Source organism: Pleurodeles waltl, chromosome 7 (assembly GCF_031143425.1).
Source record: "Pleurodeles waltl isolate 20211129_DDA chromosome 7, aPleWal1.hap1.20221129, whole genome shotgun sequence".
Taxonomy (NCBI): domain Eukaryota; kingdom Metazoa; phylum Chordata; class Amphibia; order Caudata; family Salamandridae; genus Pleurodeles; species Pleurodeles waltl.
This window is the reverse complement of record NC_090446.1, coordinates 1,105,566,636-1,105,581,095: the sequence shown is the minus strand read 5'-3', so window position 1 is coordinate 1,105,581,095 and position 14,460 is coordinate 1,105,566,636. Positions and strand designations below refer to the sequence as shown.

The following is a 14,460-nucleotide window of genomic DNA, read 5'->3' as shown; positions in this document are numbered from 1 at the left end:
CATTCCGTAGTGTAAAGCAGCCTCAGAAAGAGAATTCAACATGTATAAACACTGTGTTCATTAAGTTGTTTTAAGGAAGCAGTTTCAGCTTTGCTTCCATGCATTATTTTTCACCGAGAATGTAAAGGGGGCGGAGCCCCGACGCCCTTGAAGAGAAACCGCCACTGCAGAACTTACAAATGGCTTCTGCTTGAAGGACAGCCAATAAAGACTACATCGATCATTAACTGAAATTCAAAATCAGTGAGCTTCGATTTAAGGTCTAATTTGTTAAATACAAACGTGGAACTGGACCAGGTGTTGTTTTCTGCTGATTCTCCAAAACTTACTTCAGTTGTAAATTCACTACAACATAAATCCTAGCGATAATTCACAATCTGTAACCCATTTTTGACTATGGTTAGCCCTGCCAGCAACAATAGGAAGAGGCACAGAAGCACAAAATCTGTATTCTCTAATGGAGATAATGATTCAGATTGGCTAGCTGCTACATTGTTATGTGCCCCCTTCTATTCTAAGTGTCTCCTCACTTTTCCAAGATAATGCCTTTTGAGAATAAAGTCAATCATCTAAACTCAGAGAAAAGGGGGGCATACCTTAGTGCTCTACAACCTCAAAACCTAAATTGATAAGGCACCACCTACTGCATTGGGAATGCAAGTCTGGTATAGGGAACCTGTACAAGTTAAACGGTTCAACCAATTTACATCCCTAATGGCAGTTGGCAATGTAGTCATGTTAGGATCTCAAATAGCACCATGGCAAGCATTTTGTGACCTTGAATCAGCAGCCATTCCTACTCACAATCTGCAAGGTTAATAAGCAAATGGACGAATTGGGAGACTGACTTAGATTAGATGACTGTTGGTTGCAATGGGGTTTAAGGGCAGGCTGCACCAGATACTTTTCTAAAAAGTAGTACAAAGGGATCTGAAGGACCACAGTAAATGCTCCAACCTCAAAATGCATGGGTTTCCAGGGGGCAACAAAGCGTGACTGCTTACTTAGCATCTCAAAAGAAGCATATTCTGAGTTATTGACCTGAGAGAAACATGAGACACAGTGTAGGAGGCTGGCCTGGCTTATAGTGGGTACCTTGTGGTACTTACACCTTGTGCCAGGTCCAGTTATCCCTTATTAGTAGATTAGTAGTGTTCTAGCAGCTTAGGCTGATAGAGGTAGCTAAAGCAGAGCAGCTTAGGCTGAACTAGGAGACATGCAAAGCTCCTACTATACCACTTATATTATATTGCACTATATCACAAGAAACACAATACTCAGAGTTACTAAAAATAAAGGTACTTTATTTTAGTGACAATATGCCACAGTATCTCAGAGGATATACTCCCTTAGGAGGTGAGTAAAATACACAAAATATACACACAAACCCAAATCAGGTAAGTAAACACTTAGAAAAGTAGTGCAAACACTGTCGAACACAATAGAATGCAATAGAAGACAATAGGCCTAGGGGCAACACAAACCATATACTCCAAAAGGGGAATGCGAACTACGAATGGACCCCAGGCCTAGTGTAGTGTGTAGAGGGTCACTGGGAGTGTAAGAAAACACTAAAGGTGTCCAAGATACCCCACCCCAAGACCCTGAAAAGAAGGAGTAAAGTTACCCAACTACCTCAGAAAGACAGTAAAGTCGAGATAGGGGATTCTGCAAAGACAACAACTGACTGCAAAGCACTGAAGATGGATTCCTGGACCTGAGGACCTGTAATGGAAGGACCAAGTCCAAGAGTCACGCAAGTGTCCAGGGGGGGCAGGAGCCCACTAAACCCCGGATTAAGGTGCAAAAGGGCTACCTCCGGGTGGAAGAAGCCGAAGATTCTGCAACAACGGAAGGTGGCAGGAACTTCTCCTTTGGTCAGAAGGTGTCCCACGGCGTGCTGGAGGATGCAAAGTTGTTTCCATGCAGAAAGACTGCAAACAAGCCTTGTTAGCTGAAAGAGTCGCGGTTGAAGGTTTTGGGTGCTGCCAGGGCCCAGGAAGGACCAGGAGGTCGCCCCTTGGAGGAGGAGACAGAGGGGGTGCTCAGCAACACAGAGAGCCCATGCAGAAGCAGGCAGCACCCGCAGAAGCACCTGAACAGGCATTCAGAAGATCTGAGCACGGCGGTCGTCTCAGCACAACAAAAGAGGGTCCCACGAAGTCGGAGGTCAACTCAGTGAGTTGGGCAATGCAGGACGGGGTGCTGGGGACCTGGGCTGTGCTGTGCACGTAGGAAGTCTTGCAAACGTGCACAGAGGCGTTAGCAGCTGCAGATCACGCAGTACACAGGATTACTGTCTGGCGTGGGAAGGCAAGGACTTACCTCCACCAAATTTGGACAGAAGGACCACTGGACTATCTGGGTCACTTGGATCCAGCTCCTGTGTTCCAGGGACCACGCTCGTTAAGATGAGAGGGGACCCAGAGGACCGGTGATGCAGAAGTTTGGTGCCTGCGTTGGCAGGGGGAAGATTCCGTCGGCCCACAGAAGATTTCTTCTTAGCTTCCAGTGCAGGGTGAAGGCAGAAAGCCCTCAGAGCATGCACCACCAGGAAACAGTCGAGAAAGCCGGCAAGATGAGGCGCTACAATGTTGCTGGTAGTCTTCTTGCTACTTTGTTGTGGTTTTGCAGGCATCCTGGAGCAGTCAGCGGTCGATCCTTGGCAGAAGTCAAGGAGAGAAGTGCATAGGAACTCTGGTGAGCTCTTGCATTCGTTAACTGACGAGAAACCCACAGGAGACCCTAAATAGCCCTCAGAGGAGGATTGGCTACCTAGCCAGGTAAGAGCCTATCAGGAGGGGTCTATGACGTCACCTGCTGGCACTGGCCACTCAGAGGTCTCCATTGTGCCCTCACACCTTTGCATTCAAGATGGCATAGGTCTGGGAAACACTGGAGGAGCTCTGGGCACCACCCCTGGGGTGGTGATGGACAGGGGAGTGGTCACTCCCCTTTCCTTTGTCCAGTTTCGGGCCAGAGCAGGGGCTGGGGGATCCCTGAACCGGTGTAGACTGGTTTATGCAAGGAGGGCACCATCTGTGCCCTTCAAAGCATTTCCAGAGACCAGGAGAGGCTACTCCTCTCAGGCCCTTAACACCTATTTCCAAAGGGAGAGGGTTTAACACCCTCTCTCAGAGGAAATCTTTTGTTCTGCCTTCCTGGGACTGGGCTGCCCAGGCCCCGGGGGCAGAAACCTGTCTGAGGGTTGGCAGCAGCTGTAGCTGCAGAGAAAACCCCAGAGAGCTAGTTTGGCAGTACCCGGGGTCCATGCTGGAGCCCCGGGGATGTTGGGGTGATAATTCCATGATCCTAGACACGTTACATGGCCATGTTCGGAGTTATCATTGTGAAGCTACACATAGGTATTGACCTATATGTAGTGCACACGTGTAATGGTGTCCCCGCACTCACAAAGTTCAGGGGATTTGCCCTGAACAGTGTGGGGGCACCTTGGCTAGTGCCAGGGTGCCCTCACACTAAGTAACTTAGCACCTAACCTCCACTAAGTGAGGGTTAGACATATGGGTGACTTATAAGTTACTTAAGTGCAGTGTAAAATGGCTGTGTAATAACGTGGATGTTATTTCACTCAGGCTGCAATGGCAGTCCTGTGTAAGAATTGTCTGAGCTCCCTATGGGTGGCAAAATAAATGCTGCAGCCCATAGGGATCTCCTGGTACCCCAATACCCTGGGTACCTAGGTACCATATACTAGGGAATTAGAAGGGTGTTCCAGTGTGACCATCAGAATTGGTCAAATTAGTCACTAACCTGCAATGACAATTTTAAAAGAAGAGAGAGCATAAACACTGAAGTTCTGGTTAGAAGAGCCTCAGTGATACAGTTAGGCACCACACAGGGAACACATATAGGCCACAAACTTTTTTCAGACACCCCAGGAAGTATGGGACTAGCTGGACATGCAGAAGTGAGCTGGCCCCACCTGGGGACCCCCCCCAGGGAATAGACTATAAGAGAAGAGAAAAACACAATGGACATGTGCTCCGAGAGGCCACACCCCTTCAGATGCAGAATCCCACAGAGCCCAGCGACAGGCTGTGGGGACTTTCGCAGCCATGAGTGGGGAAAAAGGGAGCACGGGTACATCGATTGAGGCAGGTGACGGTCAAGACTCAGTCCCCTCTAGCGCCTACAGCGTCTCTGGACTCTAAGAAGACAAACTACCTATAATTACACCATATACGGCAGACAATGTGTTTTAGAACAAAGGGTTAAGTCATGTTAATGTTCCGTCTATCCTGAAATCAAGAGAGGGGGCACCATTATCTGTATCCTTACTTGATGGGCTTCACAGGAACAAATCCCCCGTTACCAACACTGGTGCTACATGGCTATTTATTTATATATCCACATGTTTACTTTCCACTGCTGCCAGTGGGAGGGGATGGGCTGGTTCAGACGTGGCCTACTGACCACTGACACCCTCGCTTGAACATTATATGTGGGTACACTACTACTTTTTGTTTGTGTTATGTCTGATTGGATGAGGGGGGGAGGGGTCCTGCTTATACTGGGGTGGGGGAGCTGGGGGACTTTTGTTCTTCATCAATATGTTGGGAATGTTTGGATGTCCTATGAAGCCACTCCTCCATTTCCTCGTTTTGAAAGGGTCCAGCTCCTGATACACATTCTCCTACATTGAAGTAAGTTCCCTGGCCCTTTTACACAGTCACTCCATGGCAACCCCCATGGCATATAAAATCCTTACTTGGAACATCAGGGGGATATGAGTAGTACAGTCTACTCATATCTGCAACATCGAGGGGGTACAGATTGCACTCTTTCAAGAAACACACTTAATTGCTAAAGAAGGATTGGCAATGCAACGGTGGTGGAGGGGGCAGGGTATAACACAACATATTCGGCCTATGCATGGGGGTGCTAGTTTGTATACAGAGAGTCTCTCCAGCACACCGGACACCTGATAGATCCGGCTGGCTGATATGTGATCGTCACTGGGCATTTGGATAGCCAATACATTGCCCTGGGAAGTATATACGGTCCCAATGTAGATCAAGTGCATTTCTTCACGGAGTTGTCCATGTCTTTGACCCTTATTTAGTAGGGTCTGTCATTTTGGGTGGGGACTAATAGCTGTGCCACAGACTTGGACCGCTCCCACACCACCTCTCCGAGGTACGCCGATTTCACGATTGGCTACAACATTTGCAAGTTGGCAAGCAGAATGGGGACTGGTTGTCTCCTGGTGGCTACACCACCCACACGACCGCGGTTACTCCTTTTTTTCCCCCCCGGCATGCACAATCTTCATGTGTGGTTGGATGCTCTTCTCTGCCGACCAACAACTGAGTGGGGCCTGGCAGTTCCTGGCTTTGAAACCTACTATTAGGCAGCACAATTACAGTGACTCACACAATGGGTGGCCAGTAGACTGCTACCAGGTAGGGACATGCCCCTCACAACCCCTGAGTCCACTAGACTAGGTACGTCTTTCCTCAGACTCCTGAGCACTGGAGCTTATGACACTGCCCAATTCTGAGTTATGCAGCACTGCTGGGCGAGAAGCCTCTGAAGAGCGCTGATACACTCCCCATATTCACCTATTATACCAATAGGTTTTCTGAAGGAGTTAACCCCCCCCCCTCCACACCTCCACAGAGGGGACTGGAGTAGGCTTGCGACTTGGCAGGACACGGGAGCAGCTACACTGGGAACACTTTTTGAGGAGGGGTGCTCCTACCTTTCGAGGAGTTTAACCTTTAATACGACCACGCCAGGGGCCATTTCCTTTTACATGGTACACTTACAGCAGCTGTCCGTAAACATTGGAAATCCAGAGTGGTGGAACCATGACAGGCAGCGTGCTTTCAATATGTGCTAACTGCCTCAGGGATATATCAAGTGGTCACCTGTCTGTATAGATGGTTATGGGGAGACATTACAGTCCCACTAACAGCACTGAAGGCACAGTGGGGAATGGATCTTGGTCCGGATATAAGAGACAGAGACTGGGAGGGTGTTCTGCACAACACAACAAAGGCAACTAGGAGTGTAAGGTTTAAACTTATCAACCTATATGTGTTGCATAGGGCATACCTTACCCTGGGGAGGATAAACAGGTATTATGTGACAGCAGAGAGTTTTATCATATGTTCTGGGATTGCCCGGAATTACACACATTCTTGGGTGACATTACTAGAACCTTGGCTACAACCATGAAAAAGAGAAGTCCCATACACAGCGCAGAGCTGCCTCCTGGGCTGGTTTCCCCACAGGGCTAAAAATAAAGTCAGTAGTCAATTTCAAGAATCAATCCTTTGTCCTAGGCAAGTGAGAAATAGCCCGCAATTAGAAGAGCCTGAGAGACCCCAGAAGATCTGTGTGGAAGAGGGAGCTCATCAAATGGGCAGGCTACGAGGCTGAAGTGCAGCTTCAAGATGCAAAAAAGGGGGCAAGGCACTATTGAGGCAGCTCAGGTATGGAAGACCTTGGTGGATTCCTTGAGAGACCACGAAGATCAGACACCTGACGACCACTAGAGTACTGTTATAACTTTCATCGCTATTATTATCATTATAGGGGAATGGCTCTCACATTGCACTGCTTATCCTATAGGGAGGAAACATCTGATTTCTACATACTCGAGACCCCACTTCACCACGCACTGCTGCATGATTTCCTTTTCAGACACCATAACTGGGAATACACTGGTCAGTGCAGGTCTACACTATGATACCAAGAAAACAGGGGTGGGGAGGGACCGGGAGGTTAATGGTCCAGTTTACAGTCTCCCAAAATAGTGATAAACAAAATAAGAGTACACTGTTCCAAATGCTAACAAAAAAGGTCTAGGGAACCTAATAATTCAGGAGCAAAGACCCTCACGCATCACACTGGATGACTGGCATCATCATCGGGAATTGCTCCACGCAGGCCGGCACTGCAATGCCTGACGGGCTCCTCAAATGGGGGCTATAAGGCGTGTTACTATTATGGTGACTGGTGGATGTGGAGAGAACCAAACCACCAGTCCAAAATAAGAGAGGCAAAAAAGAAAAATTTAAATTGGTTATTCATTTCAGACTCACATCATAAATTTAATCAGTATAGGAGAAATGAAGACCAAGGTTAAAAACAAAAATGAAAGTAAAAATGAGTGCAATGCTCAACAACTTTCAAAACACAACTAGAGGACCACAAGCTTTGTGGTACCTCTAATAAAGGGTTGACATGTTTTGGGTCTAATGGTCCATCTGGATCCGTTGACGCTTCATCAGGACCAACAATAGCTTCTCCAATTAGGAATTAAGAAAAACAGTCACTTACATTTAATCAACTGTTAGTAGCACCAAAAAGGGAGGCTAATTATGCCCAGACTTTCTGTCGGGGGATAGACAGTGGAGATTTTAGTGGAGCTGTGACACGCACCTAGCAAAAAACGATTTAGAGAAATTATGTTTTGGATTAGCAACTTTTGTCCTCCACAGCCCCTGCAGTTCAGTGGGGGGAGGAGGTGGGAGATAGGCAGCAGGGGTCCTTGTTTTGGAGGGTGCCCCTTCACCCTCTAAGCCATGCCAATGCATGCCATACAAAATGCATGGTATGGTATAGAATAATAAACGCTCGGGAAAGCCACTCTGCTTTCCTGAGCAGGCCCCTGCAGCGTGGGAAGGCAACTGTTAAGGCCTCCCCCCCCAGGAAATCCGGGAACCGCCAGGGTACCTCATCACAGTCTGCAGGGGGGACCCATCATTTTCCATTATGCCACTGCGTTACCGCGTTGTTCTTCTGAAAGAGGCTTCTAACTGCAAATTCCTCACCTTTTGAGTAGACACAGAAGCAATATCTTCCCACCTCTCCTAAGTGGAGGGTCTGTGGAATGGCTCAGATCAAGAAATCCTGCAGGGCAGGGCAGCTAAGCGTCCATCCGCCTGTCATGGCTGTCTAAGCAGCAATGACGCGTAAACATATGGTTGGACCCCCACGTAGCTGCCTAGCAAATATCCATAACTAGAACACCACAAACTAGCACAGCAGAAGCAGGCTTCACCTGTAGAGTGAGTTCTCCTTCTGGATTTTGCTTGTTAGCTAGCCCACAGCAAATCATGATGCATACCACAATCCATCAGGATATGTTTTTCTTTTGCACCGCTTTGCCCTTTTTTGCTCCAAAGAAACCAATGAAGAGTTGATCATCCTGTCAGTAATCTGTGGTCTGGTCAATGTAGAAACAAGGGGGCCTCTTGGGGTCTAGATTTGTGGAGTCGCTCTTCCTCCTTGGAGGGACAGGGCAGTGCACAGAGGGTGTTATTACCTTAATGGCACTTTTGAGTAGAGGACCAGCTTGTCTGGGAAAAAAATTAGGTGTATGGCTGTGCTGTAGACAGCACCTGTGGTTCGCTGACTCGCCTTGCGGATGTTATGGAAGTGAGGAATGCTGTCCTGATGGCCAGAAGACAGAGGGTAACTGTGCATTGGTTCAAAAAGAGTACACATCAGGTACTTGAGGACCAAATTAAAAACCTATTGTGGCATAATATACTGTATTGGCAGGAATACATGGGTCTTCCTCTTCAAAAACTGCATCACAACTAGTGACTTGCAGAGGGATGGCTGATCTGACAACTGTGAGAAGGTAGAGAAGGCTGAAAGCAATGTCTTGCTGGGCTAAGGAAAGACAGAACGTAAGAACATCTGGCAACATGGCATTTAATGTTTGAATATTAACAGAGGAACACCAACAATTTTTTTCCAGTGTCCAATGTGAACAGTCTTGATGGATGGACACCTGGCTGCTAAGGTAACATCAAGCATTTTGGGAGGAAGGTCAGAACCCATCAGCTGTCACCGCTCAATCTCCACGCATGTAGATTGTGTAGGATTGGGTGGAGAACTAAGCCTTGCTGCTGCAACAGGAGCGGTTCCCACTGGGCAGCCAGATCGGAGGACGTGCTCCTGGCCAGACGTTTTGGGTACAACACTCTCTTCGCCCAGTCCAGAGCCACAAGGATGACTGGAGTTCTTTCTTGATTTTTTTCAGCATTCTGGGCAGAAGAGGTGGAGACAAAAATGCATATAGGAGTCCCAAACCTCAATTTGTGTGGAATATGTCTCTAAGGGAGAACTGCCATGGAACTCCAACGCACATATCTTTTGAAACTGCATGTTGTGTGCTGTGGCGAAAAGAGCAAGCCATGGTTATCCCCAGTGCTGGAAGATTCTCTGTGCCAATTCTGAGTGTCCATGGCATTTGTGATGCACTAAGCTATGGCGGTTGAGTTTGCCTGACCTGTCATTTAAATATCTTGCCAGTTCCTGTGTGATCAAGGTGATACACTGAGCATTCACTCACCTCCAGAAGAGCAAGGTCTCATGGCACAAGATCCACAACCTCACACCACCCTGTTTGTTGCAGGACTACATGGTGGTTTTGTTGTCTGGGAGAATATGTACCCAATCCCGTTTGATGGTTGGGAGGAACACCTTCAGTGCTCAGCAGATCACTCACAGGTTGATATGGAGGTGAGTCTCCACTAGAGAACAGAGACCTTTGACCTCTACCTCTCCCAGATGACTTCTCCAGCTTAGCAATCCAGCATTAATGAATCAGTCACAACCTTTAGTTATGAGAAGTGTAGAGAGAGGGGCATGCCACCTTCCAAATGTGGTCAGCAGCCTCCACTGCAGGTCTTTTTTAGTCTTCCCTGACACCTGGATAGAATACAATAGATTTATTTGGCAATGAGCCCACTGAGACTTCAGATCCCATATCAGAGCTGGCGTGTGTTGCCTGACATGGTCCACCAGCAAAATGCAGGAGGCTAAGAGGCCCAGAAACCTCACAGCCATGCTCACTGAGACCCAGTCGCAGGCTGTAAGATCAAGATCAAAGCCTGGATGTCCTGTACTCTTTCAGGCAGAGGGAAGGCTCAGAAGAGCATCAAATCCAGGATATCGTTAATGAAGGGGAGTTGTTGTGACTTTGCCATGTTGATGGAGAAACCCAATGATGTCAACAGGTAGACTGTTGCCTAGAAGTGGCTTATAACTGATTGAGGTGAGCCCACCTTCAGAAGCCAGTCATCAAGGTGTGGCAAGACTGGTATTCTTATCCTCAGCAGATTGGGCTGCAACCAGCACCATCACCTTCGTGAACACCAAGGTGCACTGGTTAGGTCATAGGGGAACACGAAGTACTGAAAGTGCTCAAGGCCTAACTAAAACTGCAGGTATTGCTTCTAGGATTGAAGGAAATATGAAAGTAAGCATCATGCGGATAAGAGTTCTGGGAAGAAAGAACTTGTGCCAGGATGAGTATTTCAAACTTCATGCTTCCGGACAAAGAAGTTCAGATTCAGAGGACGTATACCTAGGATGGGGAGAAGACCTCTATTATTTTTCGGCACAAGGAAATAACAGGAGTCTGATGCTGGCATCCTCTCTATTGTCCCTTGCCCAAGAGAGCTTGAACTTCTCAGCGGAATATGGACAAGTTGTCCTCCAGGACATGTTTCAGTGTGGGTGGCATATCCGGTGGATGGGATAGGAAGGGCTTCACATGCCACCCTTTTGGATAGTCTTAGTTTGGCTGACATACAAGGCACGGCGTTCTCCTTGGTGAAATTGTTTTTAGAGGATGGATCTCAGAGAGTTTATTTACATCCATTCTCGTCCCATCCTAAGCCTCTTCTATTTGGAGTTCCTCAGGACTCAGCTTTGAGTCTTACTTTGTTCAGTCTTTATCTAGCACCTCTGTTCCAGCTGATTGAGTCTTGGGGTGTGCAGGTGGTGTCTTATATAGATTATACTCAGCTATTGGTGTCGTTCCAGCAAGGTTCAGATGCTGCCCTCTTTAGGCTCAAGGAAGGCCTAAAGGGAGTCACTGTGGGGGATGGACGTCAATTTTCTCATACTACAGGCCTGATTTAGAGCTTGGCGGACAGGTTACTCCATCACAAACGTGACTGATATCCCATCCATTGTATTACGATTTCCATAGGATATGATGGATTTCCATAGGATATGAGCGAATGGGGTATCCGTCACGTTTGTGATAGAGTAACCCCATCTACTAAACTCTAAAGCAGGCCCTAAATTCTGACAAAATCGAAGTTCGTTTCTTTGGTCTATGTGGCCCACCTCCCCCTAGTCTTTGCTGGCCTGAGGAAATTAATCCGCCCGAACCAGGCTTCCACAGCCAGAAGCCTAGGAATAGTATTTGACTTCAGCCTCTCTTTTTCCACCCAAATTAAACAAGTGTCATCAATCTCATTTGCCACACTCAAATCTCTAAAGAGGTTATTTCATGTGATCCCGGAGGATACACGTAAGGCAGTGGTTCACTCACTGGCAATCACACATTTGGACTATGCAAATAGTCTCTGTCTGGGCCTTCCTGCCTATCTAATTCAAAGACTTCAAATGGTCTAGAATGCAACAACTAGACTGATTTGAAGATTTCCGTACCGGCAATCTATATAGCCTCACATGAAACAAATTCATTGGCTGCCTATTAAAAAGTGAATCCAAATCAAAGCCCCTACTCTTGCATTTAGGTCCTTTTTGGGGGAGGGCCCTACCTATTTGAGAAAGAGACTTCGCCTACACAAGCAATGCTGATCACTTAGGTCAAATAATCCTTTATGGTTGCAAGCCACAAAATTTACCAATGCCAGACATGGAGGGAGATTCTTTACCGATTTGACATCTAAACTATGGAACCCACTCCCAGTTAGTCTCTGCAGAGCCAGTTCTGTTTCAACCTTCAAGAAGAATTTGAAAACCTTTCTTTTCAATAAAGATTAGCCCAACTTGCATTTTATTCTTTTCAGTGATCAATCTCCGCTGCTAGCTCTGGGACACTTCTTGTAAGCCGCTGTGCGCTATATAAATGTTCTTAGATTGAAGGATAGGGAATAACCATGTTCTATGATCGAAAGCACCCATTAGTTGTATGTAATGCTCCACCACCTGGGGAGGTGCAAGGTAACACGTTCTCTTACTAGGCGATCGGGAACTGCTGAGAGTGAATTGAAGCAGTTTTGCAGCACAGGGAGAAAAGGGACTGGGGTTTGGGTGGTACATTGCCCTTGAGGGGCTGGACGCTGTTGGCCTGATCCCTTGCCTCTACCTCGAAAGGACTGAGAAGCCTGTTGTTTTTGAGGTCTGATACTTCAGCTTATATCCGCCATTGAAGCTTTGAAAGGAACAAAATTGCATGGAGAACTGCCAAGGAGGCTGAGCAAGGCCTAGAAAGTGTGCTATGGCCTTGCTGGCTTTAAACCTCTCCAAGGCCATGTTCATCTGTGCTCTAAAATGCAAGAGGTATGAAAGGGCATGTCCATTAAAGATTGCTGGATCTCTTTGGAAAAGCTCTTGAAGCAAATTTCTTCCCCAGTCGAGTGAATGGAGTAATTTGCCATGCCCTGTTATCTTAAATCACATATTACAATGCTGACCCAATGTCCTCTGGGACAGATGGCAAGATGTCTGCCACTATGTGTCGCAATGCCCGTGAGTTCCTCCCCCAGAGGGAGCTGATGTTAACAGACCTGAGGGGAAGGCTGGCAAAGGAGAGCATACACACATTTCAACTCTCTATCAGGCAGTGTAGTCAGAAATATGTTTTGGTTGAGACGACTAGTGGGCACTTGCACCATCATGCACTCCGGAGTGGAGTGTTATATGAAGAATTTCTGATCCCTGTGGCTGGTACATGCCACCTTGCCACTTGCCTATTGACAGGAGCGCAAGATCCCTTGTTTTTACCCATGTACTCCACAATACCTGTGAGAGCCTTGTTTAAGGGCAGCAGAGGATCTTGAACAGTTTTCTGCTGGATCCAAGACCACTGTAGTAAGTAGGGTGAAGTCAAGAACATTTGCTGCTCTCCTGATCATGGTGGCAAAGGAGGAGACTTCCTCTGTTCAATCACAGGGTTGTGGGAGAAAGGCCAATGTCTGGAGAGGTATCCAAAGCGCTAGCATCTCTTAAATCTTTGAAAATATTTCCCACATGATAAGGGGCATCATCACCATTATCATCTTCAAACTGACAGTATTCCTCTGAGACTGAATGGGTGTGAGGTGACTGTAACCTTGGAAGTGGTAGACGGGTCTGAAAGTCCAACAAAACATTTGGCTCCCATTCCGGTATCAGTGATATCAGTGTAAGGATCCAGGTTTGGAGTAGTAGCACCGTTGAGGGTTTCAAAGATGGTGTTAGATGTTGCGCTGAGGATGGAACAACTGGAGCTGAGCTTGCAGAGGGGGCCAGCATTGGAACAAGGTTGAGTTGCACAATCAGCATCAGGGAGGGATTCACCAACAACAGCCCGACTGGAGGCCACCTCAGATCCCAAAGGCTCTCCAGAATCAATGGGATACCAACAATCTTGTCCATGGCCAACGTGAGCTCATAGAGCTGTTGTGGCATCACCAATGGCCTGGGGTGCATTGAGAGCTGGGTTGGAATCAGTTCTGAAATCGGGGATTGACTTTGTAGTCGTAAGGTAGCCAAGGCTAATGCAATTCTGAGACTCCATCCTTAGACTGCTTGTGTTTCTTAGACTTTATGGCCTTACCTGACCTCTGTGACTTCGACAGTGACCAGTTGTGAGATCGGCCTCAGGAGTGAGTGTGTATCGGCGCCCTCAACTTCAACCGGGACCGCATCTTTTTTTGAGTTCTTGTGGAGTTCTGCAACGGTGTTAGAAGCGGGGTTTCCGGTTGGCTAGGGTATGCACCTAAGCCAGGCAGAACCACCACTCTAATCAGGGCAAGTAAATTACAAACCAAAGATAACCTGTATTCACCCCTGGTAGCTTGGCGCAGAGCCCAGAGGCAATGTGTGAGGTGTTTGCACAATACACTCACACCAGTGGATCAATAAATACACCACAAAAGAGACTCCACACCGGAATATATATAAAAAATATAGACCAAAAGTGACATAAATAATAAAGAATGCGTAATGAATGTCATTACTGTAGTGTGGCTCAGTATTTTGGTAATGCAATGCAAAAGGTCAAACAACCTACGATCAGGGCATGAATATGTAACAGTTTAGAGGCAAGCATATACATTATCACCTGAGTGCTATTATTGTAATGGCATTTAGGGACAAAATACACTTGTCATCATGAAACCATAGGGTATGGTGCATCCGTGCTCCTATCAGACCCTATACAGTAGGTAGGCAAGAATTGTAGGCTGCAGGAACACCTGTGTGCCTACCACATGTATTATGATAAGTCGGGGAAGTTCCACGGAGGCAATCCCATGCCTCTTTCTGTGCCCGCTACAGAGACATTATATCGGGCAAGCAATAGCCCAAGGACCGGCCGAAGGTAAGGACATGGTGGTGGGACACACCCACAGCAGAATCTTGTGGGGAGACCCTCCTTGGGCCTCTGCATACAAAATCACAAGAGCAGCAGCTGTACGCGAGCGTGCAGTGCAGCTGAAGCAGGAACCA

At 47.3% G+C, this 14,460-nt stretch overlaps 1 protein-coding gene across 1 annotated transcript in view; it reads left to right on the top strand.

Moving 5' to 3' along the window:
* Positions 1-14,460, top strand: part of WFIKKN2 (WAP, follistatin/kazal, immunoglobulin, kunitz and netrin domain containing 2) — a 335,359-nt gene that overhangs the window by 256,484 nt on the left and 64,415 nt on the right. The window lies entirely within an intron of this gene.